Raw genomic sequence first — 27,047 nt, 5'->3', positions numbered from 1 at the left:
GGTGATACAATCAGCTGCAAATATTTCTTTTCTATCCAAGACATCTGTCATGTTTGATTCGCAACAGCAATCCATAAATGTGGAAGGCTGCGCCATCAAGCATTCTCATTTCTCTGTAGGCCTTGTCATTAATGAGAACTTTGGTTGAGTTGAAAGGGATTGGAAATCTGAGGAAAGTATGGGACTAAAACCCCAGCAAATGTAAGCAATAACTGCTTAATTTGAAGTGACACTTTTCTGTGTTTGACATTTTTGGCACTGCAAACTGGGATGTTTGCCACTGGAAAGTCAAAAATGCCTGCAAAAGCAAATGCCCGGTTTTCAGATATCTGGTCTGTATCATTTATTTTTAATACTAAATGTGACATAGTGTAATGTTCTATCGATTAAATTAAACTGCACGAGTGAGGGAGATAGAATTTCAATCGAATTCTTAGATGAAAAATGAGCTGCCTGTCGTAGAATTTTCCTGGCAATCGTCTAACGTCCTGATAGATATTGGCTGGCTCCATTTAAACAGCTGCAACCTGGCAGCCATCAAGCTGTGCCTAAACAAGGGGCACTCCCATTCAGGAGAAAAAATGTCTTGGGCCTTTAAAGAAGAGGGAAAGGATTTCTTGGTTAGTTGGGAGCTTTACAGATTGATTTTCCCCTTCCATGATTGACATCTTCTTCTTGGAGACTTTGTGTGTTTTTTTGGTGAAGTCATTATGATATTCTACACAGCTGCGATGTATGTTTAGAAGAGGCACTCTGCATTCAATTCTACTGCTCTTCCCAATTGCCTATGAAATAAGAAAGTCTATTCATGTTGCTATCTGCTGTTTAAAGAATATTCATGTGTTTCAGGCTGGTGTAATCCAAATATGATTTGGTAGGAAGGTGTTAGCAAAATTCAAGATCCTAAGGAGACATTTCCGGTGAGATAACAACAGTCTGACGAGGAGCTACATTTCCTGTCTTAGCATGATTTATATTGTTCCTTGCCCCCACAATGTGGAACAAGAATAACATTTTTACAAGAGACCTATATTTCTGCACAAAGAAGGGTGAGGGTGGGTGGCATGAGAATCTCCTTGGTGATGCTTTGTCTGGAAATTCCTCCTCCTTATTTGGAAACTTAGGAGGCAGGGATGTTGAGAGAAACATGACAGGGTAAGACCATTTGGGGCCCAGCAGATGTGCTCAATGGAAGTAGGACATTGCAACCCGTGAGGTCACTGACCTTGTAGCTATGCAGCCAGGGCATAGTTCCCTAGAGAATGACCAAGGCTTGAGATCTGTCCTTTAAGGATGGATGGTCAAAGGTGAAATGCAGCCTGAAGAATCCAGACTGGGAGTGTCATAAGAAGGGAGCACCATGGGTCAGCAAGGCCTGGGAGACAATGTGCTTGCCTGGAACCAGAGCTCAGCACGGGTAGATACAGTGTATAAAGCGCAAGAGACAATCAGAGGAGGTGTGAGTTTCCCTTGGAGGACAGCACAGAGGGGCTCTTTCAGCAGTATAAAGCAATGTATGAAGTGTACAGGCAAAGAGACAAAGGCAGATGGAATATACAAAAATACAACCTGTAAATAGCAACAGTGGTGGCAGAAACAACTAGAGCACTCAGCTCCATGCATTGGAAACTGAACTTAAATAAATTCGGAAGTAGTAAACTATTAGAAACATGGACTCCAGAGAAACGATGGTGCAAAAAAACCCAAAAAACAAAAAACAGAACAAAAAAACCCCCACAGAATAGATTATGGCTTAGCTGTGTAATAGAATACTATGAAGTCATTGAAAAGAATACATAGATTTATTTGCTTTCATTTGAATGTCAGATATATGCTAAGTGAAAACATTATGTCCCAGGCAGTGTACTCTGATCGATTTGTGGGAAAAAACTGTGTATATACATAGGTATGTGCGTGAATATGTTTGTGTTTATACGCGTGTGTATAATATTTTTCTATGCATATTTACAGGTATGTGATATATGGCACATTTTTAGAAGTTTTTGTAAATCTTCTAGTAGTTCTAGGAAATAGTTTAGAGATGGTCAAGTTGAGATGGGGGAAAGATTAGAAGAGAGTATGACAATGTAACTTTTAACTTGATCTCCTTGTACACCGTTGGCATTTTTTCTTTTTACGCTGTGTATTACTTTAGTAATGATAACAATGATGATGACGATGGCAATGGGCAACAACAAATCACAAAGTAGAACTAGTGTGTATGTGGCAACTTTGTTTCTGTTCTCATTAAAGGAAGCTAGAATAATTTAACAATTGCTTAGTGAGCGGCTGGTAATTCGCCCAGCTGTGTGTTACTCATTGAAATGTACTATAGAAGGGACAAAATTAAAACCTGAGGATACTCAGGTATGCTATACCATGTTTTCATCCCTCAGTGAATCCTTTCATTCCCAAAGTTCTGAGTGTACCCTCTCAGTCAGCACAACCAGAAATTCTTTGGCTGAGCTGACACCGGCTAACCTTGCTGCCGTGATGCACGTGTCCAGGTCGGGCCTGTTGATTCCGGCTGGGGTGTCTCTAGTCACAGAGGTTTCAGCCACACAGCTGGTGCCAGAACAAGGGTCTGGCTCTTCTGTTAATCAGCCTTACTGAAATGGGTTGCAAACACAATCGAATGCTTGGGCTGACCTGTGATCCTTCTGACTCAGGAATGTCTCATTTAATGCATCAGTGGGCTTGAATTTCTCCTTTCAGTGTGGGAGAACATGAACTACTTATGTATCTTCTTAGGCCGGAAGGAGGGAGGCATTTCTCAAAAGCTATTCCTGAATGTCTTCCTCTTATGATTTTAAGGGAGGAGGCTTGTGGGGGTAGGGGATGGATAACATTCTTCAGCTTCTGGCTGGGCTGCCAGCCCAAAAATCTTTTATTTTATTTTATTTTTCTGCACCATATGGATACAGGAAAAATATAAAGGATGTGTTCTTTGCCCTTGAGGAATTTATAATCTGGTTGAGGGGCAGCCAAACTGCTGCTGGGTAGCCTCAGATCGGCTGCAGCATAAGCTGGTGAGAGGCCGTGTGTGCTGTCCCAGCAGGCCCCAGCTGTTCCCTTTTCTCGGGGTCTTGGCCTGAGCTCCGCCTGGGGCTGCAGGTCAGTGGGCTGCAGGTGAGGCACTGTCTCATTTCTTTTGTTTCACAGCATTGGTTTTGGCCACAGTCAGGAATTTTTCAAGCTAAAAGCTTCTGGTGAAGAGTCTCTGGTTCAAGTTCACAAGTCATATCATTAATCATGAATAAATGGTTGTAGAACACCCTTTCTCTTGCCAGAGAAAATACAGAGAGTTATAAACATACAAACAAATAAATACACAGCCACCCCCCCCCACCTGCGCAGACTCGTTGACCACAACTAGAAAATCGATACCTTCTGTGGCCAGGACATTTGCAGAATTGGAAAAGACTTTAGACACCACCAGGTTAAGCACTGTCATTTCAATTTAGGGATAGAGAAGTAAAGACCCATGTTCCATCGATGACAAATAATCTATTAAATAGCCCGTATTTTCTGAATCCTCAACCAGTATTTTTTCCCATGGTAGAATTTGAGAATGCCTGTTAATGTGGACTGAGTTCATGTCATTCCAGTGTATGTAAAATGAGAAGAGATGAATTTCTAAGTGATAGCTTCATTTTTACTTCTTGGTTAGGTGGCTACCTAAAGGCAACATGAGCAGTAAGAAAATAAAGTTTTTTTTTTTTGAGACAGAGTCTTGCTCTGTCGCCAGGCTGGACTGCAGTGGCATGATCTCCACTCACTGCAACCTCCACCTCCTGGGTTCAAGTGATTCCCCTGCCTCAGCCTCCTGAGTAGCTGGGACTACAGGTGCACGCCACCATACCTGGGTAATTTTTTGTATTTTAGTAGAGATGGGGTTTCATCATGTTGACCAGGATGGTCTTGATTTCCTGACTTAGTGATCTGCCTGCCTTGGCCTCCCGAAGTGCTGGGATTACAGGCGTGAGCCACCATACCTGGCAAAAAGTTTTTTTTTTTTTTTTGAGATGGAGTCTCACTCATTGTCACCTAGGTTGAAGTGCAGTGGAGACATTTCAGCTCACTGCAACCTCTGCCTCCTCGGTTCAAGCGATTCTCCTGCCTCAGCCTCCCAAGTAGCTGGGATTACAGACACACCACCATGCCTGGCTAATTTTTGTATTAGAAAATGAAAAGTTAATTTATCTAATTGCATTTTTGTCTCTGTCAGGTATGAGAACAGAGTAAAGATGGGCAGGGATGGGGAGACAGAAGGGCCTGGGTCTGCAGATTACATGGCCCATCAGAGAAAGTTAGGGGCTGAGGTGCGTTTAAAGCAGGAGCAAGGGAGATAACATCTAAGTGAATGTGGGAAAGAGCAGGCGCTGATGTCTGGCAGTGGCAGCAGGGAGCAAGGATCTGTCAAGAAGAGAACCAGCAAGACTCCAGTCCCAAAGGACTTGTGACCAAGGCAGGGATTCAGCCATGGGAAATGAGGAAAGTCCCCAGATACCAAAATGGGCTACTGAGGCGAGGGCTGAGTTATGAGAAGTAAGGTAAAATTTTAGAACTAGGCACAGCGTTCTACCTGGATCAACAACAGGGCTCACTAGATGTGGAGTCTAGAGTCTGTCAGGTTAGGATTCCTTAATTTCTTCCAAACCATGAATGGGTTCTGGTGTAAGGCTTTAAGTCAGCAGGGGAGAACAGGGAGCCAGGCTGGTAACTGTAGGAGGTAGATGGGAGCAGAACCTACAATTTGGAAATGGATACATTAAAAACAGCCAGACAATTCAGCACAGAAGGGATTGGAGATATGTGAGGGAGAATGGGCCCAAGGTCAGTTCAGAAAGGCTTGGCTTGCCTGGTTCTCAAAAATTTTAAAGAAAAGCTGTTAATTAGAATGGTTGTTCGTCGATGTATAAAAAAAATAGAAAGGCAGAGTCTAGAGGCAAATGTTGGCAGTGCCTGTACAAACACTAACCAGAATAAAGGATGTGAATGTTATCAGTCAACTTGGAGTATCTGGGTCTCACTGCTTGTATTAGTCCGTTTTCACACTCCTATAAAGAACTACCTGAGACTGGGTAATTTATGAATAAAAGAGGTTTAATTGACTCACAGTTCTGCAGGCTATACAGGAAGCATAGCTAGGAGGTCTCAGAAAACTTACAATCACGGTGGAAGTTGAAGGGAAAGCAGGCATATCTCACCATGGTGGAGCAGGAGAGAGAGAGTGAGCGAGAGAGAGAAAGAGAGAGAGAATGTGCCATACATGTTTAAATCATCAGATCTTGTGAGAACTCACTATCATAAGAACAGCAAGGGGGGAATCACCCCCATGATCCAATCACCTCCCACCAGGCCCCTTTCCTGACACATGAGGATTACAATTCAATATGAGATTTGGTGGAGACACAGAGTCAAACCATATCACTGCTGGACTAGGACTTTGGTGAAGAAGTTATGAATTATGTGGATTATACATAGAACCTCCTCTTGCCTCCCTCTGGTTCCACACTCCCTAGACAACCTTCTGAGTGAGATTTGACTCCTTATATAGGCAGGACACACCAATAGGTATGCTCTGGTGCAAAGGCAGTTTTAGTTTTATTGTAATACATTGACTTTGTGATTTAGACATTAGTCTCTGTGAGCTTGGTTAAAGTGTGATTGGCATTAAAAGATGAATCTGTTGTTGATGTGTTGTCAAAATCTGCTTTTGTGAAGCTGATGGTGATACGGGAATACTGGGAAGGGAAGAGAGTGGTCCCTTTAAATGATATGGAAGAGGGGAAGGGAAGTGCTGGGTAGAGGAGGGTGTGGACCCTGGCTAGGGTTCTATCCCCACGGACCTAGGTGAGGACAGGCACTTCTGCTGTGGCGGCCAAACGTTGCATTTTCCAAGGCCACCCTGGCCTGCCATGCCCCCATCCTGAGCCTATAAAAACCCGAGACCTTAGCAAGGCAGAGACAAAAGCTGCTAGATGGTGAGAGGAACACATTGGTGGAAGAACACAAGCGGCTGGGAAGAGCATGCCTGCGGTAGAGCACGCCTGTGGAAGAGCACGCCTGCGGAACAGCACACTGATAGATGCTGCACAGCACACTGGTAGATGCTGCACAACACACTGGTAGATGCGGCAGGATAGCAGACGGAAGGAGGTGGAGTTTGGCCAGGGCAGTGGGTGGAGAGCCTGGGTCACCCAGCGACCTGACTCCAGGGGAAAACCATTTCCTTACTGGCTCCCCCATCTGATGAGAGCTACTTCCACCTAGTAAAGTCTTGCACTCATACTCCAGGTCCAGGTGTGATCCAATTCTTCCAGTACACCAAGGCAAGAACCCGGGATACAGAAAGCCCTCTGTCTTTGCCACAAGGTGGAGGGTCTAATTGAGCTGGTTAACACAAGCCACCTATAGACGGTAAATTAAAAGAGCAAAACTAAAGAGCACCCTGTGACACATGCCCACTGGGCCTTAGAAGCCGTAAACATTAACCCTTAGACACTGCAGTGGGGTCGGAACCCCACAGCCTGCTGGTCTGTATGCTCCCCTAGAGGTTTGAATAGCAGGACACTGAAGAAGTGATCCACAGCCCCATTGCACACCCTGCAAGGGGGACAAGGGAACTTTTCCTGTTTCAATGGGGATTGGCAAAGGCATCTCAAAAAAGGGCAGCTTCCAAACAGAGACCCAAAGGACTTGGTAGGAGTTGGGGAGAGTGTAGTGGAGTGAGGGGGAAAGATAAGAATACAAGAATTTCAATAAGCGGTCTGACTTGGGAGGTGTATAAAGGTGAAGATAGCAAACATTAAAAAGTCCTTGCAGCCAGGCGTGGTGACTTATGCCTGTAATACCAGCACTTTGGGAGACGGAGGCGGGCGGATCACGAGGTCAGGAGATCGAGACCATCCTGGCTAACACAGTGAAACCCCGTCTCTCCTAAAAATACAAAAAATTAGCCGGGCGTGATGGTGGGTGCCTGTAGTCCCAGCTACTCGGGAGGCTGAGGCAGGAGAATGGCATGAACCCGTGAGGCAGAGCTTGCAATGAGCGGAGATTGCGCTACTACACTCCAGCCTGGGTGACAGAGCGAGACTCTGTCTCAAAAAAAAAAAACAAAAGTCCTTGCAAAAACTTGTCTCAGAAAGGGAAAAAAAAGTGAGATACAAAGGTAGTTAGAGCAGTGGTCCCTAACCTTTTTGACACCAGGGACTGGCTTTGTAGGAGACACTTTTTTCCATGGAGAGGGGGAGGGATGGTTTTGGGAAGTAACTGTTCAATCTCAGATCATCAGGCATTAGATTCTCATAAACAGTGTGCAACCTAGATCCCTCACGTGCGCAATTCACAATAAGGTGTGTGCTCCTACGAGAATCTAATGCTGCCGCTGATCTGACAGCAGGTGGAGCTCAGACAGTAGAGCTCGCTCAACCACTGTTCACCCTCTGCTGTGCTGCTGGTTCCTTACAGTTGGGGGGATGGAACCCCTGAGTTGCAGAACTGGTTTCCCTTGAGGTTCTTGACATAATGGATACTCATCTTGACTCCGAAAAGTTTGCTTTTTCTCCCTCTGTGTTGGTGGGTAGTTGGTGAGGAGTGTCATCTAGTAGCTTACCTGGTGATGGAGGGGAGAACTCTGTTTTCACAGGCTATTCTCAAAATCTTAAGAGCCCAGAGATTTGGCCTTGCCTCCCACTTTCTAACGCTTTTCTTCATCACTTCAGAATGGATCAGCACTTAGTAGATCTGCTTAGCAATCTGGTTGCTAGGTATTAATATATAGAAAATAAATGTTTTTTTTTCCTTCTCCTTGAATCAGGAAAAAGCCTGATTGAAAGAAGTATCTAGGAGGGATTTAGAAAAAGGCCTTCTCCTTTCCATGACTCTGAGGTTTGTGAAGTCTATCTGAGTGCTTTGTTGCCACTACATGCTCTTTGCTAAAAGGGTAATTGAGTGAAGGAAACAAGAAGGAACCACAGGTAAAGAACATTAGGATAGTGCTCCAAAGTGATCTCAGCTCCGTAGGATCCCTTCCAGGGTGGGTCCTGAAACTCTAGATCAGAACATGTACATGTTTGTATTGGGCCAGCCTGCTTTCAATTATTAGCATTCACAGATGGATTGTGCTGTATGATGCAGTTGAGTGATAGTGAGTGAAAGGCCAGTTGGCCGTGGAAAATCACCTGGTGAAGATCACAGTGAGTGCTGTCCCTGTCATGGAGCTTGCTGGTAAAGAGTGCTGCACTGTTCTTTCAGAACCACATTGATAAATGTCCCCTGAAGAAATTAACATTCCCGTCTCTACTGACTCATCTGATGGGAACAATCCGTTCACAAACCGATGTGTGGGCTAATTCACATGGCCCATCCACCAAACATTGCACAGTATATCTTTTTTTCCCATATGCTAACAAGTGATGGGAAAAAGGAAGCCGTTCTCTCCACTCCACCCACCTTTCAATATCGATTGACCTGCATTCATCTCATTCTGGGAATCAGGACTATGCTGAATATTGCAATGGTAGTCAGGTAGAGAACAGGGACAGAAGACCAAGGAAAAGGAAAGAAGTGGAGAGATATTTTATTCAATACATTATTATTTTATCAGAGGCTATTATTAGACTCCTTTCACTCAATGAAAAATAACAAACAAACAAAAAAATAAGCCTTTGAACCCATTTGAACAAGCACAGACACGCAGGTGGATTATTTATTCACATATACCTGTCTGTCCCTTTCCACTAAAACTATTTTGGAACCTACTGGAGATGATTTCTGTATATCATCTCACCAGGCAAAGCTAGTGAGTCTGCACCAAGTTGTACCATTAACTAGGAATGATAATAGTGTGTTTATACATAGCATTTAGTTTATGAAAATACAGATCTCCTGCTTTGCAGCTCCCATTAACTTGTTGTCCAACAAAACAAATCCATCAATTGGCTTTAGCTGTAGGTGGCTTGTTTACCAACTTCCCCTTTTCTCCTGACTTGAGAGACAGATGTAATTTAAAATGGGGATTAGAAATAACTGTCCTGAAATCCATGTAATTCTGCTTTTGCTGCTGGTAAAGGTTATTGTATAATTAGCTGATTCATAACACACTGTAAGTATCATATCAGAAAATAAAACCCTTTGGAAACTAATGACAGATGATCTACAAATAGATAGCCTAGCAATGTAAACATTAGTGGGGGAATTCATTAAGTGCCTGCTAAAAGCATTTAATTTAATTTTGCCTATCTTTTATCAGATTTTTCCATGTATAAGCCAAAATGACAAATGATAATTATCTTGAAGGCATGTGGCATGATAAATTGGAAGACATGTGATGTATTTTCTCATTTTTCAGTCTCAGATTTTTTTTTTTTTGGCTGGTCTGTTGTGTGACAAAAAGCTCATGATTTTTCACCCATAGTTCATCTCCTGGGAAGTACCATAATTAAGGTCTCAAGAATGAAATAGGCCAGCACAGTCATCAAATGACAATGAGCCATCCATGGTGTTGGGACATCAATCTAATAACATAAAAACTGTTGGTTTTGAAAATCTCCCTCTATTTAATTCCCGTTTCTATTTGTATAAAACTGAGGTTAATTTATGATAGATTTATTTCTAGTCAGTCCCACTAATGTTCCAGGACTTTTCATATTCTGTATCATTTGATATGTATGGTCATAAAGCTTTTATATTTTTCAAACACTTCGGCAGTTTTATGCATTGAGTTTGTTATGAAATGTCATTGTGTCACTTTATGGGATCCTATTTAAAGAAAGTCACTAGCTAGGAAAAGAGATGAGAAACATTTATAATTTGACCCTAAACTCAAGGGCAATATAGGACTTAGTAAAAGAGAATTTATAAATTTCTCAGGTGCTCTTCATAAAAACAAAGTCAAAACAAAGCAAAACAAAAAGAAAACCCAAGATGAAATCACACCAAACAAAAAGTTTACTTGGTAATCACCTGGTAACCAGATATTGGGTTTTATGAATATGAAATTCCAGGCGAGGTGTTGTATTCTGGAACAACCCTTCCTATATTTCACAATCATGTAAAGCCTAGCTCAAATGTCCCTTTCTCTACCTCCCAGGAAGAATTAGGGACTCCCACACTCACATACTGTAGCATTTTGTTCATACATATGCTTCCTCTCACATGGACAAATGGTTAGTTTTTTATCTGTTTGACTACCAAGCAGCGGACTTTGCCCTATCCATCTTTGTTTTTTTAGTGTCTAAGGCCTGGCACATGGAAGGAGCTCAGACGACACTTTCGAAAAAACAGGCAGTTTATATGACTTCAGCTCTTAGAATATTAAGAATTGCATCATCATTGCACAGGAAGAAAAAGGTCTGATTGGGTCCTTCTCTCTCAACAACTGCCTTAATGGTTTGGTGGCAGGATGGCTGGGTGTACTTCAGAAAATGGAGCAGAGGTTTGACATTAGTTTAGTGTCAATAATGCAAATTATTGAATTTATGCAATATAGATATTTGAGGTCTTTTTTAATTGGGCCTTTCCAGGATCAAAGAGACTTGCAAAAAATTTATTATTTTGTTTATATGGAGATCCTTCTGTTTCTCCAATTGTTCTGGGTATTCTTTTTTGAAGCAGTTGTAGCTGATGTCTTCCCTAAGAGGAGAGGAGTTAAACTATATCTCAAGTTGGGCCATAGGACAGCTGTATAGGGAGTTGTTTTTGCAGTGTCAAATCCGAGGAATATCAAAACACTCCTGTCCTGAAATACATCCTGAAACTCATTTCCTCCCGATAACATGCTCCTCTTTAAGAATAGGAATTGAAATGTTTTGGATATTGTCCTGGTTTTTGGAGTTGCCTCTTTTCTTGTCTTTAACCATGTAAGAAAGATGACAGACCTCTCAGTTTTGCCGAAATCAGATTTGCCAGCACTGAACCAATTGCGTGTGATCACCATCACCTGTTGACTTCCCGTGGGGATGTGTGGTCTCTCCCTTCCCCCATCCCTCCCTGTGTTCCAGCCTTAGTTTGCCTCACTCTCTAAGCCACTTACTGCACCTCCATAGGCATGTGGGTTAGCCATCCATGCATTCCATCTCTGACCAGCAGCCTGTTCTTGAGGACCATCATGCTTTCCATATGATGGTGGCTGCCATTCATTAAATACTATCTATACCCAGAGTGCCCACACTGAAAGTGAGATAATCAACTATTGTGCTCCTTGGCAAGATTAACAGGAAGAGTATATTATTTTACTGCTTTTATTTTATTTGTCAAGTGATTAAGATAAAGATGAGCCTACACTTCACAACTGTATGTGAAGATGATGCAGTTGCCTTACTTGTCTGAAGGCAAAGCTGCAGACAGAAATAAGCATAGTAGGCTAGGAGAACATGAAATTTAGCACTGTGTTTGGGGTGGGCATCTGAGGAAGTTGTGTTCAGATCACCCTGGATCTTCTTTTGGTGGTTTCAGGTCTCCCCGTCCTGTTGCCCTGTTTCTGAGCCAGGGGCTAAACTTGAACTGATGCCTAGCTGCTCCTCTTTCACCCCCTTCCCCAACCACAAATGAAAATAAGAAGAAGGATTAGTGGTGGTACATAGGCTGGTTTTTCGTTTTCTTTTCACAGCTCCATTTCAATCCTAAAAGGTACACTTTCTATCTGTGTGATACACAAGTCACTTCTTTTTTTTCTTTTAGAAATAGCCTATTATAAGAAAAAATTATAGGTCCATATTCTACCTTTTTTTAAAGTTATAATAATTACTCTTGGTATTTAAAGAGAATAGCTACAGAACATAGTTTTAAGTGAATATAATGGTTGAAAAGATGCTTTAGTGTGGAAAATGGACAAAATGATTTAACATTTTGAAAAATCACATTCTGACCTCATTCTAATACATGCCATCAGTAAATTAAATTTGAAATGCATTCCATTCGTGACTGACTTACTTACAAAGGACACAACAGCCTTGAAAGAGATTCCGTTTGTTAGCTTATTTCTTTGCAGTTGAACTGGCAGAGTAAACACAGGGAGGAGACAGTTGAGGTGTGGTTAGATCAAGCCCTTTTCAGTGCCCCGTTCTCCTATGCAGCACTTATAAATTACATGAGGAAGGTAATATTTAGACTGATAATTGGAGGGAAGATCAGCATGTTGTTAGGAAAGTTTACTTCTAAGGAACCTTGTAATTTGACCAAAGAAAAGGTTACTGGACTTCAGGCATCTCTGCGATGAGGAAGTGGTCTCTGTGGTCAGCAGCCTGGGCACAGTTTTGATGGGGTTGGCGAGTGTTGTCTGGTTTCCAGATAGTCTGGACAGAAGAGGACAAACATAGGAGAAAAGAGGATGGAGACAGTATTTCTGTTTTGCTGGCTGTTCCTGCTAAGGGAAAATTGGGTGTCTGTTGAGGATCCCACGTGTCATATTTGTGGGCGCTGATGGCAGGAAAGAAGAATGGATGGCATCAGGAGTGGGGAGCCTCGGGCTAGGAAAACGTGCCAGACAGTCTCAGCTGCGTCTTTTGGCAAACCATAGTGTTGCCATAAAATTATTATTCCATAAAGCCTTGAGATTACTCAGCTGTGTCAATATATTTTTCATTGTTACTTTTACAATTTGTAAAATTAAAAATTGTTTTTTCTTGTTATAAAAGCCATTTTTTATTATTTGAATTATAAATGTTAGAAAGTACAGGTAAGGAAAGAGAAGATTAAAAACACTCCTAATCCTTGTAAGAGTTAAGCACTACCCAACAATTTGAAACAATCTTCATTTAACAAAACATACACATAATTTCTGTCAAAAAATGCTCACGCAAGTTACATCTGAGAGAGAGAGAGACCATGAATGCTCCAGAAGAGGGAAGTTTGGAAGGAACTTACCTAGCCTTCTTCCTCCACCCCAGGGTGGAGTGGGCTTATTGAAAGGTGTAAGCTCAGGAAAATGGAACTAGAGACATGTGGTCCACAGTCTTCCAGATTCTCTCTATTCTGGGAAGAATGGGGCAGAAGGGAGGCTCTTATTTTTTGGTCCCCTCCAGCCCCAATACTCGGTCACATCGCTGCTGTTGCTAATGTCTCAATATGAAATATTTTGCTGGGATTCTTTTGCTGCAACTTGGAATTGTTAGATTAGGTAGTTAAGCAGACATGAGCAGGGCAGGAGAGGCCCCGCTTGGCCCCAGGAATGTCAGGCAATGATCAGGTGGTGGCCAGGCCATTGCTAAACTGTCTAAAATAATAATTGGTTGCAGCTGGTTCCAGGGAAAGGCAGGCTCCCAATAGATAGAAAACAACTGAAGCTGGTGATCAGCAGCTTCCCAATAAGATCTCAGGAGTTGGGCAAATGGGCTCAAGCACGCACTCCAAGAGGCAAAACAGCAGAGTTTAACTGGCATATGACCTTCCTTTAGGAACGCTTGACTGGTAAGGGAAAATGCCTCAAATGAGCATACACACAACTTCAGTAAACACACTGCACATGCAGCTCCTCCCACTGCGCATGTGGGCAGCCCACTCAAAGAGAAGAATCAGGGGAGAAGAAATGCAAACTTCAGAACCAGTCAATGTGTGGAACCCAAGTCAAGGGCTAGATGAGACACTTGGATCTCTCAGTCGCCCTCTTGGCCCTCTTCCAAGTGTACTTTACTTCCTTTTGTTCCTGCTCTATAACTTTTTAATACATTTTCACTCCTGTTCAAAAACTTGTCTGGGTCTCTCCCTCTGCCTTATGTCCCTTGGCCAAATTCTTTCCTCCAAGGAGGCAAGAATCAAGTTGCTTCAGACCTGTGTGGATTTGCCACTGCTACCGGAATGAGGGATCAAATGCAGTGAAGACATTTCCAACTATGAAACTGTAGGATAAAGGGCCAGACCTGATAATACTTCTTTTTTTTTTTTTCTTTCCTGCAGAATTCAGAGAACATCTCCAACACTCTTAGGTTTAGACTCTAGTGTGGTAGAACCCTGATTGGGACAAAAAGTTGGAATTGATGGCAATTACCTATGAAAAGTTACTTTGATGCAATTTGAAACTGGAGGTCTTGGCTTTATCAGACCACAAAGCCCTTAGCACCAAAAACCCAGTCCACAGTTGAGGTGTCTGGTCTTTAACTTAGCCAAACAGGTGGATATTTGGGAACTTCCAGGCAAATGTTTGCGATAATTCAGTGGTTAATCATTCATATAGACCAAATGTTAGGGTGGGTTATTAATTGTTTTTCCTTTCCCTTTGAGGTACTATTTACACCCAGTGGGATTTGAATCACTGTAAGATTTTTCTACTGCCTCCAGATGAGGTGGAGAAGGTGGGGTTTTAAGGACAGGGGGTTTTTACTTCTGGGCATAGCTCTTTGCGATCCATACCCTTGCCCCACCTCAATAGCCACCACCTTTATCTGAGCCTTCATTTTCTTCCTGAATTACTTAATGGCCTTCTGTACTCCAGGCTCTCAACAAGCTAAACTGCCCTTTGAATAACTTCCTGGTTAATGTAAAGATCAGATTGGATCCCTCCCTTGATAGTTTTACACTGAATCATTTTGCACTTCTTACAGAAGGATATCCAGTCTCTTATGGTAAAATTCAAGGGCTTCCACAGCCTGTTCTCTACTTGTTGTTCCTGAATTAATTCATTTATTCTACATGTTTTTGAGTACCTGTTATAAAGTGGTGAGCATGGCTTAGTTTTGTTTCTTACTGCTTCTCTGAGGTTCTTGTGAGTCAACTTTATGGACTTCCCTCTGGGTTTCTGCACATCTGAGCCTTGGTATCAACTGTGACTTCTGGCTGGGATACTCTCTTCAAGGGTCTTGGTTAAAATTCCTTATGGCTCAGTTTAAATATCACTTCTTCCATGAAGCTGGCTGTGATCCCTCTAGCCAGACTCATTTTCTTCTTCTGAGCTTCACTGAATGCCAGTGTTTTCCTGTCTTGATTGATAGCCTACACTCTGCCTTGCATTACAGTCATTTCTGAATATGTATTATCTCTATTAACCAGTAAGCTGTTTGAGAGTGGCAAGTACCTCTCACTTATCTTTCTTTTCTTCCCTCCTAGAGGATAATAAAGCACAATGACTTAGAATTTGGGGCTATGTGGTCAGATAACTCTGAACCTGAACCTTGGCTCTACCAAATTATCAGCCACATAACCCTAGGCAAGTGACTCATGCTCCTCAGTTTCTGTATCTGTAAAATGGGACTAATAGTTGGACTCAGAAATTTGCTTGTGAGAATTAAATAAGATAATCTATGTACAGTGCTTAATACTGTGCCTATCACAAAAGTAAGTGTTCAGTAAACTTTGCAACATGCATGGTTAAAATACATAGCACCAACCCATTCTTGGTATACCACTAGCCATCAATATGTATTTGTTAAATAACTGAATTAGCAATTGGTGTCTTAAGTAGCTCAGTAATAAGTATCTGTTGATGGAAAAATGAATCTTTCTGTATTTATCTCTATTTATAAAGTATTGTTTAGAAAGTGGAATTATCTGGAAAATCATCAGTTTCCACATTTTCACCTTCTTTAAATAGGCTGTTAAACTATACTCTTTCTCAGATGTTCCCCTTGCATTTGGATATTAATAGCAAAAGCAATGCTGAGTAGTGACTATGAAATGTATATAAGCAGCCAACATCTCCACAGAATTTTTAAAAGATAACCTGATAGCAGTGTTTTGCCTGCATTTTCCACTGGAAGAGAACTCAGCCTCGGGAAGGACAAGGCTCTTCCAAAGCCCCAGAGAAATAACTGCTTAAGCAGAAATAGACACAGGCCTCCTGATGCAACCTAGTTTTATAATGAAGCTGAGCCCAAACCACCTTCTTCCAATTTGCTTCTTTTTTTTGAAAAACAAGTTGGCCTTATAAAAAATATTCAACAATTTTTTACCATTGAGGGGGGAACATCTGGTTCTGTGTCCTATGAACACAAGAGAAGGCTGATTATTACAATCAAAGTTTCTGGCATCAAGCTATTAGAGATGGCCTTGTGTCCGAATCTGAGTCCGGGACTCAGTGTCAGAGTGGGAACAGGCATAGGGAGGATCTAAAAGGGGTCACAGAGCTGATCTTACTTGCTGCCAGCAAAAAGCAGTGTCGTGTGGCTGAAGCCAGACTGCCAGAGCCCTGCCACATGTCAGCTGTGGATGCCCGGTTAGTAAATTTCCCTCTCTGTGCCTCAGTTTGCTTTAATGTAAAAAAGGAATAAGAGTACTTGCCTCATAAGGGGGAAATGAGGATGAAACCACTAAGGTACATAACGTGTTTAGAACTTAGGCTGTCCCATGGGGATAACTTGGTAAATATTGGCTATTAATATTAGTGGTAGAAGAGAAAAAAGAGTCAATCTAAAGGCATTTTTAAAGGCTCTTTTAATATGACATATTTGGAATAGCTTTTCAAAATATTGTGTTTATTTTATAGACTGACACTGACACTATTCCCTACCAAAGGAAGGTAACAGTGTTGCTGCTGGTGAATGGAGAATTACCGTTTGGGGATTATGTAAAGGTGAAGGGCCAAGGCACAGGGAGTAGAGGGTTTGATCGGAGTTGGCGCTTTAAGTGGGTAGAGGGCTGTGGGAGCTATGTCTCCTCAGAACCTGTCTGGTGTAACAGTTTCTGGAATTCCACTTTTGGACAGCCTTCTCTTTGGGCCAATTACAGCATTTTCTCTGCAGTTCTCATTTAAAAGGAAGACATTTCGTATTGGGGTCAGGGATAACATCAGTAAGTTAACATATTAGCTCTAGGCCTGAATTAATTTGCCCAAGGCTCTTGAAGGTTGAAGCCTCTGAGAGAGGCATTCAGTACTGAAATAATACAAAAAAGGGAAGGGCCAAAGTCAACCTTTACTTCTATTCCAGTTTTGCCTTTTGTTTTCCTGGACTTGCAGAGCTGAGAAGGAGATGGCTAGTGCACCACAGGCCTCCTGGGACCTGGACTTGGTCTTCCTTAATGCTGACAGACATTGCTTGGGGAGTGCACCCCCGGCTCATACCTTGGCCAATGCCATGCAGCTGAAAATGTGATGGCAACTCCTGAGGCCCAGAGGCATCAGAGATTCTTGGAGGCAGAATAGATCTCTTAGTGGTTTGGGGGAATGCATAGCTCCACTTGTACTGCTTGCCTGCTACCAGCATGTTACCTGTGACTACATTAGAATATCTGCTTTATGGTACACAAAATGGTATTTTGGCCATCATAAGGGATTAGAAACTGAGAATCTTCTTATTTATTTATTCTTACAGTAAATTTTAAAATTGCTAATGCAATGCATATCTTAGATTAAGAACAGAAAGAAAGGCTCTTAGGGTGAAAATCTGTATGTCAGACTCGGTCAATAATTAGAATTGTATGGAGAGATTTACAAACATCTGGTGATGTGTTATTAATAAGCTAGCAGAAATGAATCAACAATTTCAACTGAGAAACATTAATTTGCATAAAATGCTCAATAATAAAGAATATATAATACACATTTTTCATCATATATAGCAATTGTGCAATCTAGACATTATTAAGTATACCAACCAACCAGTGAATTTATAAATTGTTGAAGGCCAGGTTAAATTTGCAAATGAAGAGAAAAATTTATTTTAGAAAAACATTATGTTTACTCTATCTTACAAATAAATTACACTATTAATGATAGTATGCACAGAAGTAGATAACAGAAATAAATTAAATATAAGTCCATCTGAAGTGCAACAATTGTTCTTTCCCACTAACAAAAAGAAAGTGGATGTATAGTTAAAAATGTAGTTCAGACCTCAGTTCAGGTTAACACAACAAAACCTGAGTTTGGAATTTTTAAAATTAAGTGCTTTATAAGGAATTTGTGTTGTAATGGTGAATACTGAGCGTCAACTTGATCGGATTGAAGGATACAAAGGACTGATCCTCGGTGTGTCTGTGAGGGTGCTGTCAACAGAGATGAACATGTGAGTCAGTGGGCTGGGAAAGGCAGATCCACCCTTAACCTGGCACAATCTAATTGGCTGCCAGCGAATATAAAGCAGGCAGAAAAACGTGAAAAAGAGACACTGGCCTAGCCTCCATCCTACATCTTTCTCCCATGGTGGATGCTTCCTGCCCTGGAACATCAGACTCCAAGTTCTTCAGTTTTGGGACTCAGACTGGCTCTCCTTGCTCCTCAGCTTACAGACAGCCTATTGTGGGACATTGTGATCATTTAAGTTAATACTTAATAAATTCCCATATGTATATATATATCTCCTATTAGTTCTGTCCCTCTAGAGAACCCTAAATAATCCATGTGTGTCGTTTGCTTTACATTCTAAAGTAGTGTTGAGCAGGAGGAGGAGAGAGACATCTACGTACATGTTGTTAAGAAATGCAGTTTGTTTCTCTGCTTATTCCACAACTTTTTTTTTTTTTTTTGAGACAGAGTGTCGCTCTGTCGCCCAGGCTGGAGTGCAGCAGCGCGATCTCTGCTCACCGCAAGCTCCGCCTCCGGGTTCCCGCCATTCTCCTGCCTCAGCCTCCCGAGTAGCTGGGACTACAGGCGCCTGCCCAACATGCCCGGCTAATTTTTTGTATTTTTAGTAGAGATGAGGTTTCACTGTGTTAGCCTGGATGGTCTTGATCTCCTGATGTCGTGATCCGCCAGCCTTGGTCTCCCAAAGTGCTGGGATTACAGGCGCGAGCCACCGCGCCTGGCCTTATTCCACAACATTTTAGCTGTGTCCTGGAGTATGTGGCTTCTGAATGCCAGTTGTGCTAATCTCTCCCCAGCTCTGCATTCCGTGATGCTAACTGGGAGCTTAAAAATTGGCCATGGTGTGGTGGCCATGGTGTGTGGCCAGGTGTGGTGGCTCACCTCGGTAATTCCAGCACTTTGGGTGGCAGAGGTGGAAGGATCGCTGGAAGCCTGGTATTTCAACACCAGCCTGGGCAACATAGGGAGACCTTGTCTCTACAAAAAAATCAAAGAATTAGCTAGGCATGGTGGCCTGCACCTGTAGTTCCAGCTAATTGGGAGGCTAAGACAGGAGGCTCCCTTGAGCCTAGGAGGTTGAGGCTGCAGTGAGCCACGATCACACCACTGCACTCCAGCCTGGGCTACAGAGCAAGACTCTGTCTTGGGAGATAAAAAAAGAAAAGAAAAAAAAAAAAGAAGTTAGCCATGGCAAACAAAAGTATCTATACCAAGGAAAATGGCACATACAATGCATTAGGCCTTTTTTTTTTTTTTTCCTAGAGAGCCAGTTGTGAAATATTAAAAAATGAATTCTGTGTGGGCTTGAGCAAGTTGCTGAGCCTCTTTCTTTGTCCCTCAGTTTCCTCATCTCTAAAATGGTGCAGGGGTATAATTTTTCAACCCCATATGGTTTTGATGAGGTTTGAATGAGATAATTTGGATAATTTCTTAAACACTGGGTAGCCCATGGCTCCTAAAAAATAAGAGTTAATGTTGTTGTGTTGGAACCGAACTCTCGATTCCCTCCTGGGCAGGGGTCGTCGCGAAGGATCACCGACACGAAGTTCACAGCAGAGAGTTATTTATTACTAGCGCGCTAGGGTCCCAAGCTCTAAGTTGGTCCTGGGACCCCGACTGCTTGTTACAGGCTGTTTATATATGCTAACACAAGTTCAAACACAGCTTATGGCGCGAAATTCAAACAAAGCTTAAGGCGTAAAATGATTGGGTCTAGCTATAGCCTGAGCAAGGGGTCTTGGTTTAATTGGTTAGAGCAGGACCTTATGAGGTTCTTTCCTGGAGTTGATAATTCCGGGAACTTTGAGGCAGGGTGAGACCCCTGGAATTGGCAGGGTGGGACCTCATGAGGTTGTTTCCCGGAATTGGCAGGGTGGGACCCTATCAGGGTGGAACACTATCGAGGCAGGGTGGGACCCTATCTAGGCAGGGTGAGACCCTATCTAGGGCCACCTGGTGCTAACTTTTTAGGTTTTGTAAGGCCTACTAGTTTCAGTTGTATTTGGGGAAAACATTCAATGTACTCTAGTGGATAAACTCAATGTATTCTAGTGGATAAATCAATCTGGTAAGTTCCTTTGGTGTATACCAGTGAGGATGAATACTGTTAACATTTGCTGACTATTCACTATGTGCCAGGAATAATTCTAAGCATATTCTATATATATGTCATTAAATCCTCACCCCAACCTAATGAGGGAGGTACTCATTTTATCCCCATTTTTAAAATGATGAAACTGAGGTTTAGTAAACAATGTATCCAAAGACATAAACAGTAAGTTGTAAATCTGTGATTTAAATCCAGGCAATTCACCTCAGTATCCTGCTCTTAAGCCTCCACTATTGTGCTTCCAATAGACTTCATGAGATGTTAGAAAAAATAAGACCTTAGATCAGCCTGGTCCAGTGTCTTGTTTTTATGATGAGGATGAGTGAGACTCAGAGAGAGAATGTCTTGCCCAAGGTCATGAACTAGCTTTTGTATTTTCTGATTGCAGCTCAGCCTTTTGTTTAACAAGGAGACAGCAAGACAGTGCCTATACTAAGAGATACATGGGAAGCATGTGTAAGGGAAATTGTAAAACAAGAAACACATTTCAAACAAAAACTTTATATTTTAGGATCTGCGTCATAAGTTTGATTTCCCTTCTTTTCACTAGACCATGGGACTTTTCACGGCAATGGGATGGCGTTTTCACTGCAGCAAGAGGCTGGGTTTCATGTAAACTTTTAATTCCCAATCAGTGCAATATTCAAACCTTACTTAGATAGGAAATGCATTTCTTTTCAGCCCTTCTGCTTGAACCTGGAAAATTTCCCAGTGTCCAATCCATCCGACCCTTGCCAGCTCTCATGTCTTTCCAATCTGGAGCTATTTGTTTATGTTGGGCCAGAAGGACATGTGCATATGTGTGTGTGTATGGGCTTGCATACAGACATGCATACACATCTACAGTTCACCGCTCAAGAAATGTCACATTTCTGTGTTCCCACAATTGGAAGGGTGCCCTGATCTCAGGACCAAGAAAGCAGAGATTATGACTTATGACAAAATTTTGTTCACATCCTTACCTGGAGATTGATCTTAATCCTCACTGGGTAATTGTCCTGGTCCAGGCAATCTTATCTGGAGAAGGCAATCTTATCTGGAGAAAGCCAATAGAAAGATAAAGTGATGCAGGAGGCTCCCAAAACAAAAACATATTCACTGTTCCTCGTGTACAATCTGCAGCTACCTTGACAGAACAAAATCTTTGACATAACTTGCTCAGGAAAATGATTATAGGTTATGAATATTTTCTACTTCTATAGATAGGAAAAACATTATATGGTGATTGAAAATACCCCATGACACCTGTATAAAGTTTGGAGTGAGTTAGCTGAGGTGTCTCTAGATAGAAGGAAGATGATGTGGGATCCTGAGTGTAGTAGAAGTTCTTAGAGGAAGGATGTTCTGGAGTCAGAGGATAAGACTGAAATGGACAGTCCTTGGTTTGGGAGAGCATTAAGATTGTCTTAGTTTCTAGAAGCAGAGCCTGAAAAAGGAATCTAGTGTATATGATTCATTAAGGAGGTGCCCACAGGAGAAGGGGAGTGAGGGAAGTAGGAGGGTAGGGGAAGAAAGGTAAGAAGGATGTGTTTTCAGCTGGAGCCTAGCATTAGCTTGGACTTTTAGGGAGCTTTGGGTAGCAAATTGCACCACAGAGTTGGTGGCCCTTTAATGCAAGGGGTCAGCTTTGTGCCTGAGGTAGTCAATCATTGGCCACCAGCCTAACTTCCAAGGTGAGGCAGGCCAATTAGGCAGGATGCAGTTCTTCTGCAATGGACACCACTGTGTGCCTTTTGCAGCCCACAGCCACAGAAGCTGGGAGCTGGGCATGTTGACCTGGTGAGAGAAATATGAACAGTTACCAGAGCATTCACTGCGCTCGTGGAATAACCCAGGCGTGTAGTGTTGACAGTTTGTGTCCTATCCAAATTATGCTGAGGAAAAGGGTTACTGGGGTGGCATTGAAATTCTTAGCAGTAGAACAAACACAGGTTTTAGAGCAGACTGTGACAGCTGGAAACAACCAGCCCAATAGAATACAAATTCCCTGGCTGTTGGCAGTGAGGGGCCGAGGTATCTGTGGGACTCAGGACTCAGGGGGACTTGCCCCTTCTCTCCTGTTCTTGAAGTGATGGGTGGAAAACTCTGTCAGGGTTTGCTTGGCTGCCAAAGGGATCATTATTGTTTGGGGATCTGGGAATTCTCCAATGTTTTGGGGTAGGGGAAATTGAGGATGGAACAGGTCATCTAGAGGTTCAGCTTTTCCGTGGGCCGTGATGGTGGTGGTGCTGGGAGAGTCAAGTGAAGATAGGAGGAAGGAAGATGGAGCTCAGCATGTGGACTTGGCCAGTGTCATATTTGTCCTCCTAACCAGAGGCCTAAATTGCTGGTCAGCCTGAGTCCAACCGCCGGCCACTTACAACTTCATGGCCTGGGGCAAGTTACTTAACCTCTCTGTGCCTCTTTTCATCAACAGAAGAAGGCTTGTAATACTGAATTTGTGGTTACTGTGAAGACTCTATAAAATATTTAAAGTTTTTTGCATGTAGTCAGTGCCAATACATTGCATTATTATGATATATTATTATTATTGGATACTAACGGAGTTTGTTAGCGGTGAAAAACTTTAAATCTCTCTTCCTCTCTTTCCTTCTCTTTTTCTGTAAACCACATACTTCGAGTGCATTCAGATTATAGTTAAATATATAAACATAAGGGAAATTTAAAAAATTTCACAACTCAGAAAGTTGTGAAAGAACAGCTATTCAACATATATTTTTCCACATGTATTATTACCATTCAGTATGGTGGTTTTCTTTTACTCTGCACAACTGCATTTGTGAAACTAATTTGGGAGTAGTTAGAGGCCAGGAGATGAAACAGAGTTGAAGTAAAATCTCATTAGTTACCATGTAAGGGGCTGGCAAAATTTGACTTGAATTAGCCAGGTCAAAATGAGCTCGTATTTTAATAAAATAACAGTAAGACTGTGTAGGCAGTTGAGGAGTGGGAATTGTTTTGAATTACATACTACTCGGGGAAAAATATCTGTAATTGGAATAACAAGGTTTTACTGTACATTGCATATTGTATGAATTCTGCTGTCTCTTAGAAACACTCTTTGTGTCTTGAGTCTTTTATGATTGTCATGCCATTCTGGGAGCCACTCACTCAGTCTTTTGTGTCATTCTATTGTCAGCCATAATGAAATAATTGGGATGACAATTATTTGCTTGTTTAGTTTCAAAAGTTTTCTGTGTTCAGTATCTTCTATTGTTTGCCTCATGGTACCATGGTGTGATATATCATTCTTGCCCAGATTCCAAGAATAAAAAACATGCATTTTTTTTTTTCTGGGAGAAGTGTCCCCTTAAGCACAGTATTTAATGGCCATATATTGAAAGTACTATAGTGAGCATATATTTAATAAAATAATTGCAGCCATCCATAACGCAAATAACTTTAACATACCAAGATGGTACATGAGGTCACAGTCTACCGTGGGAGTTCAGCTGTCTTAATTTTATAAACCCCAAATCAAAATAGATAGATTGACAGTGAGAGAATGTTTGAGACTGGACTTGTTAGAAAATACAGGAAGTAGTCAGCTTGAAATATAACAGTATAAATTATACCTTGCCCACTTTAGTGATTCAAATAGTATGTATTTTTTTTGTGAATACTGGGTAACTTTGGTTCCCTCTTTCTCCCTAGCCCTGTTCAAAGATTTTAGGGAATTAACTAAGGGTTCAGTAATGAAGCTTTGGATCAGCACAGGGCAGTTGTCGCCATCACTCTACTTTATTAAAATCTTGCGGGGAGGGGGCTTAACCAGGACTATCACCTCAGCCTAGGATGACATGCTTTGAAAGTGCTCCAGTGTCATTTTGAGGAGGGTGGCCACCTGCAATCCAGACTAAAAAGCGTAGTTGCATTATTAAGAGGTGTGTTTGGAAGTCAGACAAACTTGTCTTCAAATACAGAAACTTGCTTGTTACTTAACTTTCCTGAGTCTCCTCATTTGTTAAAAAAAGAAAAAAAAAAAAAGCACAAACAAACAAACAACACAAAAAACCAAAGGAAAAAAAGTAGGAGAGTGAGAATAATAGTTCTTGCCTCAAAAAGTTACTGTGAGAATCAAATGGGGACAATGCAGGTAAAGACATTTAGCCTAGAGCCTTGTACCTAATAAGCACATTTTAAATAGTAGCTTTGTATTATTTTGTGATTCTTCCAGCCCCTGCTGCATTCCCCAATGCCTCATCTACCAGAAATTTGTGTGCATACTCAGGGTCAGCAATTCTTGGCTCTGGATTGCAAAGAAGGGAAGTACAGCCCTTTTCTGCTGGCTTTGCCTGGGCTGACCTCCCAGCTTTGCTCCTTGGCCTGACTCAGTGTAGGCGGGCATAGATGGAAAAGAGCTGTTGGTTGTTAGAATCGTCCGGCAGGAGATGAAGGGCGATCTCATGCTGCATTTTGTAACTAAAACAATTGCTTAAATTTGTCATCTTAGGGACACATGTACATAGGTAAACACATGCATATACTATACACATCCACGCGTACAGCTCAGATACTGTCTATAGGAGAGCAAAACATCTTGATGAAAATGAATAATTCAGCTACTCACCCAGATGTTTTAGCTATACGGTGCCACACAGCTGGGTGATCTGAAACAGCTATCTGTTTGGTGACTTGCAGATAAAACGTAGATAATAGAATCTCCCTTCTTTCCTCCAGGTTTTTGGCATCACTTAGATATAATCTAAATGATATGGCAACATATGGGAAAATCTCTCACATTCAAAAGCATACAAGCAGCTAGCTGACGCTTTCTAATAAAAACTCTGCTTATAGGTATTTTGATGAATCTAGAATTCTCACAAAGCACATCATTTGAAAGAAATATGGCAGCAAAACAAACTGCTGCATTCAAAGCAGGGGTATTGAAAAGTGTCAGGCAAACATTTTTAACCTTGTGTTTATGCTCCGTCTGGTCAAAATAGAACAGATTTTCTTTTGTGGAAGTAGTTTAAAAAGGGGCTAAGAGACAAGATATAGTGTTTGCAGGAAATCCTTTAGTGTTTAAAAAGCTTCATGGGTTTTGTCTTTGGCATCCAGGTATTATTCTCATTAAGTTAGCATTTTAGGTTTCTGAAGTGTTTGCTTCAAGTGAACCAGATTAATGTTATGCTTTGAAATTGGTTACTACAGAAAGTCTATGTACATTTGACTGTAAAGCAGAAATCAAGTTGGACAGGAAGCAAAGCAGATGAACAGGAAGCTAAAGTAAATACCACAGTGACATGTGAGGGGTGGAAGGTGGTTAGTTTATTTTTTAAAGAGTTTTCAGACCATCAGTACATACGTTTCAGTTTCTAGATCCAAATCTCTAAGTGCTTTCCTCCAACTGATGGGATGATTGAAATTAGAGAGTGAGATGAGAATTTACTGTGCTGGATTTTTCATTCCAGGTGCAGTGCTTTAAAGTATTACGGAGTCTGAAGACCAAATGGGATAATGGAGAACAGCTATCCAGTGGTACAAATGTAAATGCTCCCAGGCCCGGGCAGGTAATTTCAGTGAGTGAAGCAGGGCAAAGTGTAATTGTGTAAGTAGACATTTGCTGACTCCACATACCACTGGGGAACTATAGTTTCCCCTGGCAGAAAGACAGTCAGCTCCAGCCTATTATTGCATACAGGAAGGCTAATGCAAAGTGAGGGGCTACTCTAACTTTTCAGGAAAATCCAGCAGTCTCGATTTTTACGTAGTTTGCAAAATGTTTTTGTTTTGGCTCATTTGGTGAGCCTACTGATCTCCAGTTTGCTACTTTTAATCTAGTCTAATCACACATCTTGTAGTTGTAGCAACCAGGCCCAGCAAAGCTGAATGCCTTGCTCAAAGTTCTGCAGCAAAGGATAACACTGGGGCTGCAACCCAGTTCTCCTCCATCTTCTTCTCTGGCATTACCCTTCCACTGAGAGCACAGTGTTCCAAACCCACAGTGGGCTTCGGCAGGCTTTGTTAGAGGAAACCCATGGATTTGTGAAGGTTTTAAAAATTTAATGAAACTCTTTAATTAAATTAAATGATAAATCATTAAGGCGCTCCCCTGACTTTTTCCCTAAGATAATTATTTACTCAACCAATGTTTGTCATTGGTGCCTCTTTTAAAATGTTGTGTAAAATTTTCATTGTTCTTTCATTCAGTTCAAGTTACTTTTCTTCATCTCTGTATTTAATATTTCCTCTTTGTTGATCAGTGCTTCCAAATTCTCTTTACTTCACATATATCATTTGTCTAATTTCTATATTTGACTTTTTACACTCAGTCTCTCAGGGTCTGAAAGTATCTTTAATTGGATCTATCTGTATTACATATTGCTATGCATTCACTGGAGGGAATAAAATACAAATTTGTAAATCTGAACGTTATACTAAGTGGGGCCAATGCAGAGAGTCCATTTTACATGAAGAATGCCACTACTTTATCCCCAGAGAGTATGAGAAAGAGTTTCACCCATCTTTAACCTCAGATCTTAGATTCACTGCTTGTAAGAGAAGAAGCACTTATTCAAAGAAGCAAGTATATATATGCTGGTTGTGAATTCTTTCTGTGATTTCAAACAATATTTGGAAAAACTCATTTCCAAAGGCCTAAGGTACAGGGAGAGGAAAACTACTCTTGTGAGGACACAGTGGTAACACCCATGAGGGTTCCATTTGCATTGACTCTTAGCCATAGCTACACCATAACACCAACTTAGGTAGGGACTGTGCTGCTTGTACCTTTGGGCTCAATGGAAAACTGTCCTATGATTCTGTTACTAATCATCTCCTACATTTAGGTGGCACTTTAATTCCCAAGACATTTCACATATTACTTCTGCCATTTTACAATGAGGAAACTGAGGCTCAGAAAGGGCAAATGACTTGCTCCTTGCCTCATGGCTGTGTTGAGGAAGAGGTGGACTAGAACTTCATCAACCCTTCCCTTTCCCCTCCCTTCCCCTCCCTTCCCCTCCCTTCCCTTCCCTT

The 27,047-nt window shown here is 41.7% G+C and overlaps 1 long non-coding RNA gene across 1 annotated transcript in view; it reads left to right on the top strand.

Annotated features, from left to right (window-relative positions):
* The window catches only part of LOC105513283, a 308,187-nt gene that overhangs the window by 71,980 nt on the left and 209,160 nt on the right, over nt 1–27,047 (top strand). The window contains exon 2 of the long non-coding RNA XR_001001981.1: nt 25,481–25,579. This is a non-coding gene — a long non-coding RNA (uncharacterized LOC105513283). The remainder of the gene's footprint in view (nt 1–25,480; nt 25,580–27,047) is intronic.

This window comes from Colobus angolensis, unplaced genomic scaffold (assembly GCF_000951035.1).
Source record: "Colobus angolensis palliatus isolate OR3802 unplaced genomic scaffold, Cang.pa_1.0 Scaffold228, whole genome shotgun sequence".
NCBI classification, from domain to species: Eukaryota; Metazoa; Chordata; class Mammalia; order Primates; family Cercopithecidae; genus Colobus; species Colobus angolensis.
The sequence above is the reverse complement of the archived record's forward strand: the minus strand, read 5'-3'. Positions and strand labels throughout refer to the sequence as shown.